The following is a 19489-nucleotide window of genomic DNA, read 5'->3' as shown; positions in this document are numbered from 1 at the left end:
GGCGCTGTAGCTTAGTTGGTTAAAGCGTCTGTTCAGTAAACAGAAAATCCTGGGTTCAATTCCCAGCAGTGCCTTGTGTAGCTTGTTATTTTACCTAATTTGTGGAATTGAGCGACAAAATAACACTGTGGTATTTGTTCAGGAGGAAACGGATACCAGAATGACTGTTCAAAAACGCCCTTTCATTGTGCAGACAGACCTCTCATGGAATGTGTTTGAAACACGTTAATTTAAAGACACGTTCTTGTTTCTGGGCTCGTTGGGGTCGTGGTATAATTCACGATTTGAGGTTCAAACCCGGAAGTAGTCCTAATTTGGTCCTGGACTTGTGATCTTGACCTGCGTTGGAAACTTTTGCAAAGAGGGAAAGGAAGTCCCCAAATCACTCCACCTGAATCGCCAGGCCCGGATGAAATATATCACAGGCTGTTAACAGAAGCAAGGAAGGAAATAGCGGAGGCTCTGACCATCATTTTCCAATCCTCCCTGGCTACAGGTGTGATGCCGGAGGATTGGAGGACTGCTGAAGTTGTACCGTTGTTTAAAAAGGGAGAAAGGGATCGATCGAATTATTGCAGGCCAGTCAGCCTGAACTCGATATTGAGCACAATTCTGGGGGAAAGTATTAATCTTCTTATAGAAAGGCACGGATTAATGAAGGTCAGTCAGCATGGATTTGTTCAGGGATGGTCGTTTGCATTGAATTTTTTGAGGAGGTATCAAGGAAGGTCGATGAGGGTAGTGCGTTTTTTGTTGTCGACACAGATTTTCGCGAGGCTTTTGACAAATTCCTATATGGCAGATTGGTCAAAAATATAAAAGCCCATTGGACCCAAGGGAAATTGGCAAGTTGATCCAAAATTGACTGAGTGGCAGGAAGCAAAGGGTAATGGTCGTCGGGTGTTTTTGTGACTGCAAGGCTGTCTCGAGTGGGGTTCCGCAGGGATCCGTACTAGGTCGCTGCTTTTCGTAGTAAAGTTCATTGATTTGGATATAAATATACGGGGTATTATTAACAAATTTGCAGAAGATACAAAAATTGGTCGTGTGGTTGATGGGGAGGAGGGAAGCTGTGGACTGCAGTAAGAGATCAGTGGACTGGACAGGTGGATAGAATAGTGGCAAATGTAATTCAATCTGGAGAATGAGGTAATGCATTTAGGGAGGGCAAACAAGGCAAGGGAATACACAATAAATATTGAAACTAATTTGCATTTACACGCCCATTTTGCGTGATGTCTTCCTGTATTTTTCGCATTTTTCCTTTGTGTTAACTACAGCTCCCAATTATATGCTGTCTGTCAATTTTGAAATTCCATTTCCGATTCCTGTGACCAAATCATTAATGTAAATTGTGAACAACAGTGGTCCCATTACCGATAAATTGTGAACAACAGTTGTCCCAACACAGATAAATTGTCAACAACAATCGTCCCGGCACAGATAAATTAGAGTCATAGAGTCATAGAAGTTTACAACATGGAAAAAGGCCCTTCGGCCCAACATGTCCATGTCGCCCAGTTTATACCACTAAGCTAGTCCCCGTTGCCTGCATTTGGCCCATATCCCTCTATACCCATCTTACCCATGTAACTGTCCAAATGCTTTTGAAAAGACAAAATTGTACCCGCCTCGAGCAGCTCGTTCCAGACACTCACCACCCTTTGATTGAAAAAATTGCCCCTCTGGACCCTTTTGCGTCACTCCCCTCTCACCTTCAATCAATGCCCCCTCGTTTGGGACTCCCCTTCCTTCGGGAAATAATAGATGACATAAGGCACTGCGGGGAGTTGAATCCAGGACCTCCTATTTACGAGACAGATGCTTTAACCAACTTAGCCACAGCGCCCGTTGCTAAATTGTCAACAACAATCGTCCCAGCACCGATAAATTGTGAACAACAGTGGTACCAGCACCGATAAATTGTGAACAACAATGGTCCCAGCACCGATAAATTGTGAACAACAGTGGTGCCAGCACAGATAAATTGTGAACAACAGTGGTCCCAGCACCGATAAATTTTGAACAACAGTGGTCCCAGCACAGATAAATTGTGAACAACAGTGGTCCCAGCACCGATAAATTGTGAACAGTGGTGCCAGCACAGATAAATTGTGAACAACAGTGGTCCCAGCACCGATAAATTGTGAACAACAGTGGTCCCAGCATCGATAAATTGTGATCAACACTGGTCCCAGCACCGATAAATTGCGAACAACAGTGGTCCCAGGACTTCAGACCTTGAACTTCATTTGAAACTTTTGCATAAAAGGAAATGCAGTCCCCAAATCGCCCCACGTGGCTCTCAAACGCATTGGGAAGAAGTTCAATGCAAACAATCAGGACTTTAAAAGCAACTCAACGACCTGAACTTTCTTTGAATAAGTTTTGTTAGCGATTATATTCGACCGTGAAATCGCTCTCGGCTTTCATCCAGCTGAAGCAGAGTGTGTCCGCTTTGTATCTGCGAGCATGTCGGTGACGTGGTTAGCTTTGACACTGATCGCTTCCAATTTGTAAAATTTCACCAAGCGTCAGCCAAAAGAAACCGAGAATCGAATTGTCCGTGGAAGTGATGAATTGAAGGGATTGGTGCTCCAAGCAGATCTGGAAAATACACAGTGCGGTCGATCAGGAGTTCGAAATCCACCCTCCAGCCACTCACCAATCATATTAACTGAGTTTTACTCTGGTCCATTGTCACAGCGCTGAAATCGAGTATTTCTCCGGCATGTTTTTCTTCATAGTTGCTACTTTAAGAGTGAAGACCGGCTTGTTGGATTTTCACTCCTACAAGCTTCAACCATTCATTTTGGAATGACTGTAGACAGTTGTTATATTGGTCGCTGCAAACTCAAAGTTTAGCCCAATTAATTATTGGTTTATCAGGTGACCTCTTCGCCTGTCTCGTCGGTGCTATCGGTTACCACGAAAGTTTGATGTTTAGGTTCGAGCTCTTATTTGATTTTTCCTCAGGATTCTTCGCCTCAAAGTTCCAGGGTTTCAATGTATGTTTTGGAAGCAAGAACATCACAATTCTCCTTGGCAGACAAGCCCCCGAAAGGCCAGAAGGGAGGTCACACCAGCTGCAGGAGAGCTGGTTCGCTGTGACATGGAGATTTCTGCAGTGAGCAAGACCAGACTGTTTCTATGTTCAGAGAATAAATGTCACACCCTTTATGTTGGAAAAGCAAAGCGGTGGGGATTTTTGTCATAGCCCGAGGCCTTTCGTCTTGTATCAGATGTTGCTCGTTGTGTTGCTTTCACCTTGATCGTGGAACCGGTTCGGGCGTTCCTGTGATAAACGGCGACAATTGCCTATTCATTTTAAATTTAACAACAGCTGTACTGAGCTTTTAATCATACCCTTAAGATACAATCTGTAAAATGATGAAATTTGATCACCTGCAAAGCATAAAAATCTTATTAAAGTTTTGACTGTCTCTCGGTCACCACGTCAACATCTCCTTCAGTCTGAAATAGAAAGTTATCGTTTGATTAATGGTGAATAAAACAGTCATTCATCTACCAATAGGGTTTAATTAGTTTCATGTAATTAATTTCATAACTCTTGCTTAAGTTAATTCCCTGACTTGGAATCGAACTCATGCGGCGGTGGGAACATTGAATTCTAACCATTCGTCCATCGGGGAGCTCCCAGGATTGCGCACGGAACACACGGGACTGGTAAGATTTACTTTTCTTTCACTCTTTCGTGATTCATTCAGCTCTGTGTTCATTCTCAGGCCTCTTATCTCTCCCTTCTTTTCAGCTTCTGACTGCGGATATTCTTGTGGTTAAATATGAATAATATAGAATATCTCACAGCCCCAGTATGTGTGCTCCTTCTCTGTACAGTTCTGTACAAAATCAAACTGTACGCTTGTACCGACGGTGTCTCTCCTTCACCCCCGACAGAAGCAGGAGGAGATGCCACTTTAAACTGCCAGTTGCTTCAAATGATTCATGATGGTCCTGAGTGGCCTTGCAGTTTTCCCAGGAGCTGCATTCGTATCGTGAATTTTGGAAATGGAAACATGTCCATCAGCAGCTTGTGGTAATATTTTACCTCACTTTCCATTTCATGTACTTGCCTAGTTGCACTTGGTGATGTCATTGCCTGAACATCACCTTCTGTCGCAGTAGTAGTTTGAACAGAAGATGCAATTTTGTGGGAGCAGCTTGTCTGGCACGAAAATAACCTGAATTACAAAGAGGCAAGTCGGAAAGGCCGCGTTGGGCTGCTTGTTCGCAGCAAAGAATTTTCAGCGTTTCCTTGTGGTCCAGTGTTTAGATTCGGTCATCACCATGGCAACGGATCGATTGGTGTCTGTCTCGACATCCGCATTTAAACACTCTACTATAAGTGCACTGTACTCAAATTGCTGATTTTTTCACTGTGAGGTCGAAGAGACATAAATGTGTGGACAATAGCTCCGAATTCATCAGCTGGGTTGCACCTTTGCTTCTCCCTCCGTCTCAGTCTTTCCATCTTTACCCTTCTCTTCTGGTGTTGCAGGTTCGATCTTCCTTGGCCGTTCAAGAAAACCTGAGAAGTCCATCAGGGGAAAACTCAGAGAGTCAAGAGACAGAGGCAGAGACAGGGAGAGATTAAAGTTTCGAAATAAATAGTATAATTATCAAGCTCTGCGAACGAACAGAATTTAAGATGGAGCTTGGGAGTGATTCTTTCACGTGCCGTGCAACTTTGCAAGTGACCATTGGCTCCGAATTAAAAACGTTGGCCGCGCTGGAGCATCTCTCTGAGGGAGCAAACACCAGTTCACTCCAGTTCATATTTATTTGAACATTAAACAAATCTTTAAGAAATAGCGCTACGAGCAAGATTCGAACCTGCGCAGGAAACCCCCATTGGATTTCGAGTCCAACGCCTTAACCACTCGGCCATCGCAGCTGCGATAAAACAAACCAGCTACTGCTACCAAAAGATTGCAACCAGTGCAGAATTCGGTGCCACCCTTCGCCGATCGGCCATCAGACCATCCATCCAATCACTTTTTCTATTCCGATGTGCAGCAATGTAAAGTTGTACACTAACTATTTCATGTCAACAATATTAGCCTCTCTTTACCACATTCGTTTTCAATGTGCGACTTGTAATGCCAAGTGAGACTTTTCAGAATTAATTGCTCTAAAGTTACATTGTTCTCTCCCTCGGCATCCGCAGATTATCCACTCCATCACAAGTATAACAGTGACTACACTTCAAAAATACTTCATTGGTTGTAAAGCACTTTGGGACGTCTTGAGGTCGTGAAAAGCGCTTTATAAATACAAGACTTTCTTTCTTTTTATAGTGGAATAAAATTACTGATGTTTTCACTGTGAGGACGAAGAGACATTAATGTGTAGACATTAGCTGCGAATTCATCATCTGGGTTAGATTTTTACTTTTCCTGCCGTCTCAGTCATTCTATCTTCACCCTTCTCTGCTGGTGGCGCAGGTTCGATCAGCTATGGCCGTTCAAGGCTGCCTGAGAAGTCCATCAGGGGGAAAGACAGAGAGAGATAGAGAGATAAAAGTATAGAAAAAACCTAACATCAAGTTAGCAGAATTTAAGATGGAGATTGGGAATCATAGAAGCGTCACTGCACAGATGGAGGCCATTCGGCCCATCGAGCCTATGCCGGCTCTCTTTAAGTGCAATCCAGATCGTCCCATTCCCCCGTTCTTTCCACGTATACCTGCAAATATTTTCCCTTCAAATACGTATCCAATTCCTTTTAGAAACCACGATTAATTCTGCTTCCACCACCCTTTCAGCCGATGCATTCCACATTATATCTACTCGCTAGTTTAAGAAGTTTTTCCTCATATCGCCTTTGGTTCTTTTGTCAACCACCGTAAATCTGCGTCCTCTGGTTCTCGACCCTTCCGCCAACGGGAGCAGTTTCTCTTTATTAACTTTATCTGAACACGTCATGATTTTGAACACTTCGATTAAATCTCCTCTCAACCTTCTCTGCTCTAAGGTAACAACTCCAGCTTCTCCAGTCTACCCACGTAACTGAAGACCTCATCCCTGGAACCATTCCAGTTAATGTTTCTGCACCCTCTCTGACGCCTTCACATCCTTTATAAAGTGCGGTGCCCAGTTTTGGACAGTTGTGGAACATTGTGAAGTTCCCTTCACGTATCTTGATATTTTGCAAGAGACCACTGGGCTCCCAATTAAAAGGATCTGCCTCGGTGGAGTATCTCTCTGAGGGAAGGAATTGCCGCCCGTTATCTCCAGATCATATTTATTTGAGCATTGAACAAAACTTTACACAATATCGCCGATAGCACGATTCCAACTTCTGCCGGAATGCCCCATTGGGTTTCAGATCGAACATCTTAACCACTCGACTGCCGCAGCTGCGAGCGCCTTTGATGCACGGCTGTAAATCAGAATGCACAGGGTACTCACAGGAGATTTGTGAGACTATATGTTATTTCAGACAGGTTTCCAACTGGACACATGCAGCCGCTACCGTCCGGACGTTGCTGTTTCACTGGTAAAATTCTCACCTGCCACCCGAGGAGACGGGGATTGATTCCCGGCCGATTCAAGAGCATTTTCATTCTGCACCGATGAGATCGCCTGAAAAAGGATACATTCACATTCAGCTTCAATCTGCACACCACGTTGAGACATTTTCCTTTCTCTGTGTGGTTTTGCGTCGACAAACCCTCTGCGTTCTGGCCTCTGAACGTCAAACATTCTCTAAAATTAAGTCAATCCTGTATTCTGCAACGCTGGAAAGATGTGGGAAACAAATGAATGAATTTCCACTGAAAATAGTGACACAGGATGGCTCGTCCGGGAATTTGAACCCCGGACCTCTCACATATCAATTAGTGAAACGCCCAAAGTGAAAACCATAATCCGAGACCAACACAGCCGTGCAACCAGTCGAAAGTTTCCCTGCTGCACACAACCGATCGCCTATCCTTTTAGACCGCTCTGTCCATCCAATCATCGAATCATAGAATGGTTAAAGCACAGATGGAAGTCAATTCGGCCCATCCAGACCGTGCCATCTCTTTGTAAGAGCAATCCAGTTAGTCTCATTCCCCCGCTGTTACCCCTTGGCCCTGCATTTTTTCCCTTCAAATATTTATCCAATTCCTTTTTGAAAGCCACGATTGAATCTGCTTCCACCGTTTGATACAGCACATCTGGATCATAACAACTCTCTGCGTAAATTTTTTTTACTCATTTCGCGTTTGGTTTCTTTGCCAATCACCTTAAATCTATGTCATCTGGTTCTCGACCTTTCTGCCAATGGGAACAGCTTCTCTTTATTTACTTTTTCTAAACCCTTCATGATTTTGAACACTTCAATCAAATCTCTTTTCAACCGACTCTGCTCCAAGAACAATCCCAACTTCTCCAGTCTGTCCACATAACTGAAGTCCCTCATCCCTGGAGCCATTCTAGTAAATCTTTTCTGCACCCTCTCTAAGGCCTTCACATCCTTCCTAAAATGCGGTGCCCAGAATTGGACACAATGCTCTGGTTGTGGCCGAACCAGTGTTTATAAAGGTTCAACATAACTTTCTTGAGTTTGTACTCTATGCCTCTATTTATAAAGCCCAGGACCACGTTCTCAGCCTGTCCTGCCACCTTCAAAGATGTGTGCACATATGCCCCCAGGACTCTCTATTCCCGCACCTCATTTGTATCATTTAGTTTATATTGCCTCTCCTCATTCTTCCTGCCAAAATATATCAGTTCGCACTTCTCTGCATTAAATTTTATCTGCCATGTGTCCGCCCATTCCACCAGCCCGTCTGTGTACTCTTGAAGACTATTATTATCCTCTTCACTGTTTACTACAATTCCTAGTTTTGTGTTATCTATGAATTTTGAAATTGTTCCTGTACGGAAAAGTCCAAGTCATTAATATATATCAAAAAGCAGTGGTCCTCGTCCAGACCCATGGAAAACAACACTGTCTACCTTCCTCCAGTCCGAAAAAAATCCGTTCACCACGACTGTCTGTTTCCTGTCATTTATCCAATTTAGTATCCATGCTTTTATTCCATGGGCTTCAATTTTGCTGACAAGCCTATTATGTGGCACTTTACTTCATCGAAAAACTCAATCAAGTTAGTTAAACAAGATTTGCCTTTAACAAATTCGTGTTGGCTTTCCTTTATTAATCTGCACTTGTCGAACTGGCTGTTATTTTTATCCCGTATTTATCGTTTCCTAAAGCTTCTCTACCACCGAGGTTTAACTGACTGGCCTGTAGTTGCTGGGTTTATCCTTGCACACGTTTTTAAAAAGGGAGTAACATTTGAGGTTTTCCAGTCGTCTGGCACCACCCCCATATCTCCGGACCGTGTGACTTACCCACGTTAAGTACAGCCAGCCTTTCTAGTACCTCTTCTTTATCAATTTTTATCCCATCCAGCATCTCCACGACCTCCGCTTTTACTGACTCTGGCAGCTTCTTCTTCCTTGGTGAAGACAGGTGCAAAGTACTCATTTAATACTTCAGCCTTGCCCTCTGCCTCCGTGCATGCATCTGCTTTTCTGGCCCCGAATCTTAATTTGGATTCCGATGTGGTGCAATGTCAAGTTGCACACTAACTATTTCAAGTCAACAATATTGGTCACGTTTCATCAAATTCATTTATGGTGCATTTTCTTACAATGAAAACACGCATTGAAATCGGGGATATTGTATCGTCCCTTGGGGGTCATCGGACCATCAAATTTTGGGTTAAGAGCCGAACGCGCTAAATGATTGTACCAGAGAAAAACATCACATCGCATGATTAACAACATTAATATTTCACCGAGCTAAAGCTTGTGGTTGCAGTAACCAATGAACGTTGTTAAATTAATTCATGAAACGGATGAAATTCTGTGAAAGATGAATAATAGTTGTAACCGATAACTTTATGCTGAAGAATCACGGAAATACTAACATGGATAATGAAACTTTAATTAAGTTTTTGTGCTTTGTATGTGATGCACTTTCACCGTTTTCCACTTTCCAGACTGCATTTTAAGGGTCTGGTTTCAAATGTTGATAGTTTACGACACCTGGAATTTGGTACAGCCGTTGTTAAAGTTAACAGGAAGGAACAAGAATTGTCCCTTCTCCAAGCACAAGTTGACGCTTGGGGGTTTATCCGAAGCAAGTTCCTCAATGCTATGTTTTTATGCGGGAACTGAAATCGAGCTTTTTCACGTAAAAGGCGAACATGATAAGCACTACACCACGGAAAACTCAGCACACGATTTTGGCAGGACTCAGGGCCCTGCCCACTGGTTTAACAGCGGGGCAGTGTTTCAGGGCTGGGCTTTTCACTGTTCAGAACATAATTATCACCAGAATTAAATTTGTCGCATTAAAGTGCTCCTTATCTGTTAATTTCGATTTACACCCTTGCCAGTTTTATGCAGAAACAAGTAACAATGTTTAAGGGATGTGGTGTGTTCAATGTTCCTGCAATAACCGTATCACGCAGTGTGAGAAGTGAAACACAGACCACCCAATGCGTGCCCCAAACCGACTGACGTAAACAATAAAAATGGCCTGTTAGCTCAGTTGGTTGGAGCGTGGTGCTAATAACGCCAAGGTCGCGGGTTCGATCCCCGTATGGGCCATTAGTAATTAATGATATTACTTTAGTGACTTTGAAAATCCGGACTTGAGTAACACGGAAATTCACGCAAAAAGTCAGAGGAAATTGTATTTGCAATAGCATTCATTGCAATGTTTGATATATCTTTGCCCCTGGGACGGAGAAAAAAATTCATTCTTCATTTATCCTTCTTTTCTCACTCACCTTTCCGTGTCTCCATCTCTTTCTGTCTGTCTCTTTTCCCATCTCTCCATTTTTTTCCATTTCCGGAACCATTTTTCCAGGTATGCTTTCTGACAAACATTACAACCTGTGTCACTCAGTGTCCGGGTATGTTTACTGACACACATTGCAATCTGTGACACTCAGTATCCGGGTATGTTTACTGACACACGTTACAATCTGTGTCACTCAGTATCCGGGTATGTTTACTGACACACATTACAATCCGTGTCACGCAGTATCCGGGTATGTTTACTGAAAAACATTACAATCCGTGTCACTCAGTATCCGGGTATGTTTACTGACACACATTACAATCTGTGTCACTCAGTATCAGGGTGTGTTTACTGACACACATTACAATCTGTGTCACTCAGTATCAGGGTATGTTTACTGACACACATTACAATCTGAGTCACTCAGTATCCGGGTATGTTTACTGACACACATTACAATCCGTGTCACTCAGTATCCGGGTATGTTTACTGACACACATTACAATCTGAGTCACTGAGTATCCAACAATGTGAAGCAACGAGTTTTATTCCCGCTGTGATATCTCTCTGTCGGTTTGCTGATAAACGTTTAACTCGGGGCCTGTTCCCTTTAATGATCACAAGCAGTTAGAAACAGACAGAGCGGAGATGAGGAAAAGGCATCAGTTTAGGAATCAAATGCTTCAAATCACATGTTCGCCGGCGCTGAGAGAGGCAAAAAACAGAGAAAAATGCAGAAAGAAATAAAGCTAAATAAAGATGCTATCAATATTTCTCATCCTTGATGCTTCTCTACTCCTTCCCCAAGCCTCCAGCGCCGGTTAAAATTTCTGTGTAAATTAATGCGAGATTCGACCCAAAGAACGAGATCCAAACAACGAAATTTTGCTGAAATTCGGGATTCAACCGGGGACTTACAAATTTTTGGATTCTCAACTAAGCTATATCGACTCCATCCCAAGTTAGAGTGTATGGCGTTGCTTTGGAAAAAACAAACATAAACCGGGTGGAATTGCCTCTCCCGCTCATTCCTTACCTCGGGGGAATGGGACCCGACCAGATCTCGGAACTCAGGTTATGTTAATGTTCTGCTGATGATATCTTAATATTATCTTGTGTTTGGGCCACTTTTAACAAGGTTCGTGGACACATTCTTCTATCATCCCGTCTCCCACATCGCGCCTCTCTCTCATTCATTCTTTCATCCATTGAATCCATCAGGTAGCGGGAATCAGAGCTCACCCTCAAACCCCCAACACACAAACCCCCAGTCAATAATTTACACTCTTTATAAACACAAAATGGTAATACACCAGGGGAGACTTCACAGTTATGGACACGGAACGAAATACACCAAAGTGTTTATAAACACAGAAAGTGGACACACCAGGGGAGACCACACAGTTTTGGACACGGAGTGAAAAACACTTTAGTTTTCATGAGAAGTTACAGAACACGTAATGTCTGTAAAATTTCCATTCTTTTCCCGGCACTGGTGGGCTCTGAAGGGAGAGATGGGCCCGCAGACACTCTGATCCGCACTGATCCCGAGCTGCAGTGTGACTGCGTCGATGAGTTTCCAGCTCTGATGGGTAATTGAATTCCTTCCCACAGTCCCCACATTTCCACGGTTTCTCCGTGGTGCGGGTGTCATTGTGTCTCTCCAGGTTGGACGATCAGTTGAAGCCTCGTCCACACGCAGGACACGTGTACGGTTTCTCTCCGCTGTGAATGGTGCGGTGTTTTTTCAGACTGTGTGACTGGTGAAAGCTCTTTGCACAGTCAGTGCACTGGAACACTCTCACTCGGGTGTGTGTGTCTCGGTGCTTTTCCAGTCACACTGATGTTTGAATTCTTGTCCCACAGACAGAAAAGACAAATGTTTCTCCTTCCACATTCAAAGGTCGATGATATTCAGGTCCAAGTGAATCGAGTGACTCTGTCAGATCTTGATGTGATCTTTGGTTTGAATTTCCCGTCTGCAAATCCTCCCCTTCTAATACCCTGAAAAAGTTTACAAAAGTCATCACTCTAAATAAAGGATCGAAATTTGGAACAGACAATTCTAGTTTCTATGGAACTTTCCATCCTCTCTTTTCCGCCAAAGCTGTAAATCCCCGTCCCACACACTCTCCCTCCTCCCTGTGCTGAAATCCAAACCCATCCCACCATCTCCAATATTTCTTCCCTCCACTCCCAGTTTTCTCCCTCCCTCTCCTCTGATTGGGTTCAGTTCTACACCCGCTGTGGGCAGAGTGAGAATAAAGTAAATGAGGCAATGATTTTCTTTCCTGGTCACTGGGACCGTGAAGCCCCGCCCACTCTTTGTTCCTGTCACTGGGACCCTGAAGCCCCGCCCACTCTGTTCCCGGTCACTGGGACCCTGAAACCCCGCCCACTCTTTGTTCCCGGTCACTGGGACCCTGAAGCCCCGCCCACTCTTTGTTCCCGGTCACTGGGACCCTGAAGCCCCGCCCACTCTTTGTTCCCGGTCACTGGGACCCTGAAGCCCCGCCCACTCTTTGTTCCCGGTCACTGGGACCCTGAAGCCCCGCCCACTCTTTGTTCCCTCTCACTGGGACCCTGAAACTCCGCCCACTCATTGTTCCTGTGCCAAGATGGCCGCGCATGCGCCAAGATTCTACCATGACTTCCGCTCGCAAGATGGCGGCCAGTCACACTGCTTTTCGGACGGCTGCTGGTCGGGCCTGTCACCGAGGTGCAAACACTGGGCCTGTGAACTCGTATTTGTGGCCTCAAGATGCGATCAGGTGCTTGTGAAGCTTCTCCGCCTACCCACAGGTCCCATTCCTCCCCCGTCTTCTCCCGGCCTCCGACTCGCCTCTTCCTCCTCAGTCCTTCGCCACCACTCGCACTGCTCATGCTCAGAGCACGGCCCGGTCCTGCCACTGCGCACGGTTCTCCTGTAGTCATTGATAGGACACATTCTGAGGCGCGGGGGATTGTGGGGAAATGCCCCGCCATTGAATGCCGGAATTTCCGAACAGAAAATTAATCATTGTCATCCCATCGAGGTTGGTGCCAGGGAGGCAACAAACATAATAAATAAATTATACAGAAACCCGAGTGCTCAGCCCTTCCCCATGGTGCGAGGTAAACTGGCCGCTACTTTTCCGTTCGTAAGTCGCAACTCAGGCCCGACCCGCCCAGTCTGGTTTAATTGCTAAATGTTCTCTAACTCGAATTCAGACCTGTCATTCTCAGGGAAACTGACGAGGTCTCATTTTTTCTGTGCCCTACCCGAGAGCCAGTTAATGGCTTTAATAAGCTGGCAACAATTTTTGCAAAAGTGAAAAGAGGAGAAAAATTCCACGAGCGATGCCTCAATACACAAGGGATCGCGAACACTGTGACACCAAATCGAGGGCAACTTACACGGGACACCAAATCCGGGAACAACTTACACTGAGACACCAAATCCAGGACCACTTACACTTGGGCACCAAATCCAGGGACCACTTACACTGGGACACCAAATCCACGAAACACTTACACTGAGACACCAAATCCAGGACCACTTACACTTGGACACCAAATCCAGGGACCACTTACACTTGGACACCAAATCCACGAAACACTAACACTGGGACACCAAATCCAAGGACACGTGGACAGGGATACCAAATATAGGGACCACTTACACAGAGACACCAAATCCAGGGACCACTTGCACAGAGACACCAAATCCAGGGACCACTTACATTGGGACACCAAATACAGGGATCAGTTGCACAGAGACACCAAATCCAGGGACCACTTACATTGGGACACCAAATACAGGGATCAGTTGCACAGAGACACCAAATCCAGCGACCACTTATATGGTGACATCCTTTTTGCACCTTCTCCAGTATCTCTATATCCTTCATATAATATGGAGACCAGAACTGTTCACAGTACTCCAAGTGTAGTCTAATCAAGGTTTTATACAAGTTTAACATAACTTTCCAATTCTATCCCTCTAGAAATGAACCCTAGTGCTTGGTTTGCTTTTTTATGGCCTTTTTCACCTGCATCACTAATTTTAGTGATTTGTGTATCTGTGTCCCCAGATCCCATTGCATTTCTACCCCATATACACTCTTATTGTACAAGCAGTATGTGGCCTCCTTGTTCTTGCGACCAAAATGCTCCACTTCATCCTCATCTTTATTAAAATTAATTTGCCAATTACACCCCCATTCTGCAAGTTTATTGATGTCTTCTTGTATATTCTTGTAGTCTTCATCAGTATCAGCTATACCCCGCCCCAAACTGGTGTCATCCGTAAATTTTGAAATTGTACATCCGATTCCCGAGTCCAAATCATTTATATAAATTGTGGCCATGATGTGGAGATGCCGGTTATGGACTGGGGTTAACAATTCTAAACAATTTTACAACACCAAGTTATAGTCCAACGATTTTATTTTTAATCCCACAAGCTTTCGGTCCATCACCGGCATCTCCACATCATAAATTGTGAACAGTGGTCCCAGCACCGATCCTTGTGGAACACCATTTTCCACCTTTTACCAGTCTGAGGAGCGAACCTTAACCCCTACTTTCTGCTTTAATGCAGTGATCAAGAGAAACTTCTTTACACAGGGAGTTGTGAAACTGTGGAAATCACTTCCAAAGTTCTGTAATGACAAGTGGCCTCATGTTTTTATCCAAGACATCACACAGCCCAGTCATTTACTCCAAATGTTGATGCAATGGTTCAAGCTAAGAGGTGCCAGGTATTGGGAGCAGCAGTAGCAATAAATAAAATCTAAACGTAAGTAAGTACCAACATCGTTCATCTTCATCTATTTCTAGTTTAATAACTTTTGCTGAATGTGGCCCAGGCCAAGTGCCATAATATCGGATCAGGCTCATCATCCAAAATGAGTTTGACAAGCCTAAGATAGACAATGTGAAGCGGATTACCCTCATCCACTAACCCAGCAACTTCTTCAAAAAACTGAAGCAAGTTTGCAAGACACGACCTTCTTTCCCGGAAGCAGTGTTGAGGATCTCTAATGGCGCCTTCTCTTTCCCCGTGGTCATAAACAGCATCTCTTCGGATCCCTTCAAGCATATTCCCTCTGATCGATGTCACACCGATGGGCCTGTCATTCCATGGCTCTGATTTGTCCCCTTTAATGAAAATGGGAACTACGTAAGCTATTTTCTAATCTCAGGAGACAATCGCTGACTCTACTGAGCTGTTGAAGATACACGCAAGGGGCTCACAGAGCACCCGTCTCATCTCTTTAAACACCCGTGGGTGAATATCATCGGGACCTGGAGCACAATCTATTTTGAGATTTCGTATTTTATCCAAGATGACATCCCTTTCTATTTTAATATTTATGATGTTATTGTCGACAACACATCCCACAGCTGGAATCTGAGCATCTTCCACAGGAGTGTAGACTGATGAGAAATAGTCATTTAACAGCTCTGCCATAGCCTGGGAATCTATCCTGAACTGCCTTTCAGTGGACCTAAACTATCTTGAATGGTCTTCTGACTCCTGACGCAGCTGAAAAGGCGTTTGCTTTTATTCCCGCAATTGTGCACCATCTGCTTTTCCAATGATCTCTGAGCTTCTCTAATGGCTGCTTTTGTCTCCCTCGATTGTGGGTGATATTTGACACTATCCTCCTGTAAACTGAATTCATCCTGATCTGACCTGAGTTAAATGTAAGACAGTTCGGGGAGTCAGGAATCATTCACCCTGAGACCTAAACTTCCAGGTAAAACCCCAGACGGTTCCTTCGTAAGGTTTCCTCTGTTTCCTCGGCATATATTTGTCAGGATGCCGAAACCCAGCTTTCTTACAGTCCACTCCTGGAGGTCCCACTCCCTGAGCCTACAACCTTCAGCAGTGTCAGTGGTGGAGTTCACAAATGAACTGAAACCCTTCAGAATGCGAAAACAATTTTGCGTTTCCAAAATAAAAGGACTGACATTTATCGTGGAAACAGTCTGGTGTCGCTCACTGCAGAAACATCCATGTCAGAGTGAAGCCGCTCTCCTGCAATCTTTGGACCTTGTCTGTCAAGAAGAATTCTGATTTTCGTGAAGGCAATCTCAAGTTAAATGGTGGAAGATCGGCCGTGCTCAGCTGGCCATCGAAACCGTGCATTTTTTTGCAGACACAACATACATTTGAAACGAGGAAATGCGAGACCATGAATCTTAAGGTAAAAGTTTCGCTACCGTCTCTGGGTGGGCTCGAACCACCAACTTTTCAGTTAACAGCCGAACGCGCTAACCGATTGCGCCACAGAGACACGGCACGTTTGTTTTTGAAACATTGATTTAACGAGCTAAAAATTCTGGTTGCCGCGATCAATTTTACCTCTCTCGACCATCAGTTTACGTTTCCAAAATAAAGGGTGTGAAGTTTGCACGAGTGAAAATCTGTGCTGTATTATTTCTGAACATTAAACTCACCTTGCCATTAAACACCTGTATGTTTGAAGTCCTAGTCCCATCGTGGCAGAGAGGATTGATTTTTCGAGCTGTGATTCTCCATCCTCTATTCCAGTGATATTCAGGTTTGGTGAAAATCAGATGAGATGAAACGATCAGGTCCAACCAGCAGGTCTTTGACACTACACGGTGTCTACAAAGTTGTCGCTTGCACTTACAGTGAAGCTGGCGGCAGTTTTCACTCTTAAACCAGTAACTGTGATGTTGAAAGAAAATGTGGCCGACAAACACTCGATTTCCGCGCGGTGACACAGTAAAGTTCAGTTAATGCGATTGCCGATTGGCGAGAGGGTGGATTTGGAACTCCTGTGCGGCTGCACTGCGCATTGCCCAGATCTGCTTGGAGCGATATTCACTTCAATTTATCACTGACAGGGACAGTTTTATTCAATGTCTCTTTTCTCTGGTAATTGTTGAGATTTCAAAAGTTGAAAACCACCCGTGCTGACCCCAACCTCGCCACTGACACGCTGACAGATACAATGCGGTCACAGTCTGGTTCATTGAGATGAAAACCGAGAGCGTTTTCACAGTCGAATGCAATGCGAACAAAACTCATTTAAAGAAAGTGCAGGTCACAGAGGTGCCTTTAAATTCCAGAATGTTCGAAGCGGAACTGGAAAATGCGCAATGCAGCCGCACAGGAATTCCAAATGAACTCTCCGTGGAGGAAATTGAGTGACAGGAGCAGAAGGAGAGGCCACGTGAAAGATTTGGACCCAGACCTGCTGCATGAGACTTTAAATGTTGTCCACCTTTAACTGTCGCTCACAGTGTCAGAACAGTCACTGTTATCATTAGTCTTCTTGCACTGCAACTCCTCAATAGCCCCAGGTTATCACAGCATCGCTTTCTTCAAATTAAATCGCAGTGTGAAAAGTTACACGATTTCAAACCCAAGCAAAGGTGTGCGAGATTGGAAGGAGAGTGCGAGTGGAGATCATGGGCAGGGGGGCAGTGAGATCGTCACCTGAGCATTGAGATATCCCACATACCAAAGAAGCAGGGAGATGAGATCTTTGTGTCTATTTTTCCCGGCATGTGCAAAATCCATCCCTTCTCAATGTCCCTGCTGTCCAGGTCAGGATGGGATTCATGAATTCCCCTGTGTTTTCACCAAGCATCTAATTCACCTGGCAGCTGGAAGAGTGGAGGAAGCGGGAGGGGAAGAACAGTTTTAAACAGGAGATGCCACGTGAAACGGGCCGAATCGTATGTGTGTCAGTTGCTTCAAATGATCCACTGCAGCCCTGCCTCGCCTCGGAGCTTTCCCAGGAGCTGCATCGATTCGGCCCGTGCGTGCGTGCATTTTGGAAATGGAAACAGAGACATCCGCTGCTTGTGGGAGTATTTCACCTCAATTTTAAATTTCACGCACAGGCCTACCCGCACTCGGTACTGTCATGGCCTGAACACGTCTTTCGTGTTGTCAAAGAAAATGCCACTTTGTGCGAGCAGGTGTTTGGACTGGACTGCACTGAGCTGAGTCACTGAGGATATTCAATTAATGAAATCAGTACTTCAAACAGAAAAATTCTTCGCTCACTCATCCTGATACATTAGCGTCTTGATTCTTGAATTATTGTTTCATTCATTGCAAAATAGGAACAGGAATAGGCCATTCAGCCCCTCGAGCCTCCAGGTTAATACATACTTCTTGAGGTGGGGTGCCCAGAACTGAATGCAGTCCTCCAGATGGCGTCTCACCAGAGCTCTGTGCAGCTGTAACATAACTTCCACCTCTTTGTATTCGAACCCTCTATAGATAAACGGGGAGAGTGAGAGCTCAAGAGAGAAAGCGAGAGAGAGGGAGAGAGAGCACTATGCATTGAACAAACTTTCTAAAGGAGTTCATTTGAAACCCCACTGAGCTTTCGAACCGCTTGCTCTCCCGCATCAAAATTTCATAAGCAGCATATGGGTAATGTGAAATCATATAATTCATAACCGGTTTAGTCGCGCAATGGGTAGCACATCGGACTTTTCGCTCAGAAATTGTGTGTTCGCATCACACCAGCGTTAAATTTTAGTTCGTTGATTTCGGAGCTGGGAAGTGAAATTTTGCAGCAAAACCGGAACAGGATCATTAATATCTGTCAAGGAAGGGAAACAGCCCCCATCCACTTCCTCTGATACAAGTGGCTCCAGTCCCACCCGAATTTATAATGCTTAAACCACTCTGAGCTGGATTGGCGAAACACTCTCAAGAAGGAGGCTCGTCATCTGCTCACCGCGAAAGTCAATCTGCTGGACTTCCAGCTCTGTCAGACGGGATGTTCCTTCAGACAGGTTTCTAACTGGACACATTCAGCCTGCTGCCATGCGAGCATTGGTGCTTGAGGGGTAGAATTCTTGTTTGCAGTAATTCTATTCCTGTAAAAGTAGCTCCTGAAGATCGCAAGATGGAAAGTATCGTGGCTGAGCGGTCGAACGCGCTGGTTTAAAGCTCAATCTAAATCCCATAATTTGTAGATGGATCAAAATCATAGTTTGTGGCTCCAATTCCGAAGCCTCCCTCTGTAAACTAAGAAGACTAAACATCTCATCTGCGTTTGCGACAGATTGGGCCGGAGGAACCACATAGCTGAACAAATAACTAGATGCATTACGGAACACACCAATTGTAAATAGAAACTTGGAAAATAGGAGCAGGAGTAGGCCATTGGGCCCTTCGAGCCTGCTCCGCCTTTCAATATGATCATGGCTGATCCTGGACCTCAATACCATATTCCCGCTCTCTCCCCATACCCTTTGATGCCTTTTGTGTCTAGAAATCTATCCAGCTCCTTCTTACATATATTCATTGACTGGGACTCCACAGTCTTCTGTGGTAGAGAATTCCATAGGTTCACCACCCTCTGAGTGAAGAAATTTCTCCTCATCTCAGTCCGAAATGTTCCCATCTGCTATTGCAACAGCATACGTCGGAGGAACCACACGGCGATGCAAATAACTAGATGCATTTTGGAACACACCAATTGTACCTTCAACTGCGGCCGAAATTTTCACAAGGAAAAGGATTGGTTGGTTTCGGTGGGCCTCGACTAACAACCTTGCCATTTCCCGGCCCTGGACTGTCATATAAGGACCGCGCACTGACTGGTTGCGCCGCTCGAGCCCAGTTACTTTGATCACCTGTCCCACTCTGCTGGAAAGAACCTTAAGGTGAGAGGCACTT

General features: G+C 44.7%; 5 non-coding genes across 5 annotated transcripts; 2 read left to right on the top strand and 3 right to left on the bottom strand.

Annotated features, from left to right (window-relative positions):
• trnat-agu (transfer RNA threonine (anticodon AGU)) lies at positions 1-74 on the top strand. The gene has a single exon. It is a non-coding gene; the product is annotated as a tRNA-Thr (tRNA).
• A 1701-nt stretch (positions 75-1775) lies between these two features.
• trnat-cgu (transfer RNA threonine (anticodon CGU)) lies at positions 1776-1849 on the bottom strand. Its single transcript has one exon. It is a non-coding gene; the product is annotated as a tRNA-Thr (tRNA).
• A 2984-nt stretch (positions 1850-4833) lies between these two features.
• On the bottom strand, positions 4834-4915 carry trnas-cga (transfer RNA serine (anticodon CGA)). Its single transcript has one exon. It is a non-coding gene; the product is annotated as a tRNA-Ser (tRNA).
• A 4640-nt stretch (positions 4916-9555) lies between these two features.
• Positions 9556-9629, top strand: trnai-aau (transfer RNA isoleucine (anticodon AAU)). Its single transcript has one exon. It is a non-coding gene; the product is annotated as a tRNA-Ile (tRNA).
• Positions 9630-16035: 6406 nt separating this feature from the next.
• Positions 16036-16109, bottom strand: trnan-guu (transfer RNA asparagine (anticodon GUU)). Its single transcript has one exon. It is a non-coding gene; the product is annotated as a tRNA-Asn (tRNA).
• Positions 16110-19489: the final 3380 nt, after the last annotated feature.

The sequence above is a fragment of the Heptranchias perlo genome, chromosome 20, assembly GCF_035084215.1.
Source record: "Heptranchias perlo isolate sHepPer1 chromosome 20, sHepPer1.hap1, whole genome shotgun sequence".
In the NCBI taxonomy this organism is placed as follows: Eukaryota; Metazoa; Chordata; class Chondrichthyes; order Hexanchiformes; family Hexanchidae; genus Heptranchias; species Heptranchias perlo.
The sequence above is the reverse complement of the archived record's forward strand: the minus strand, read 5'-3'. Positions and strand labels throughout refer to the sequence as shown.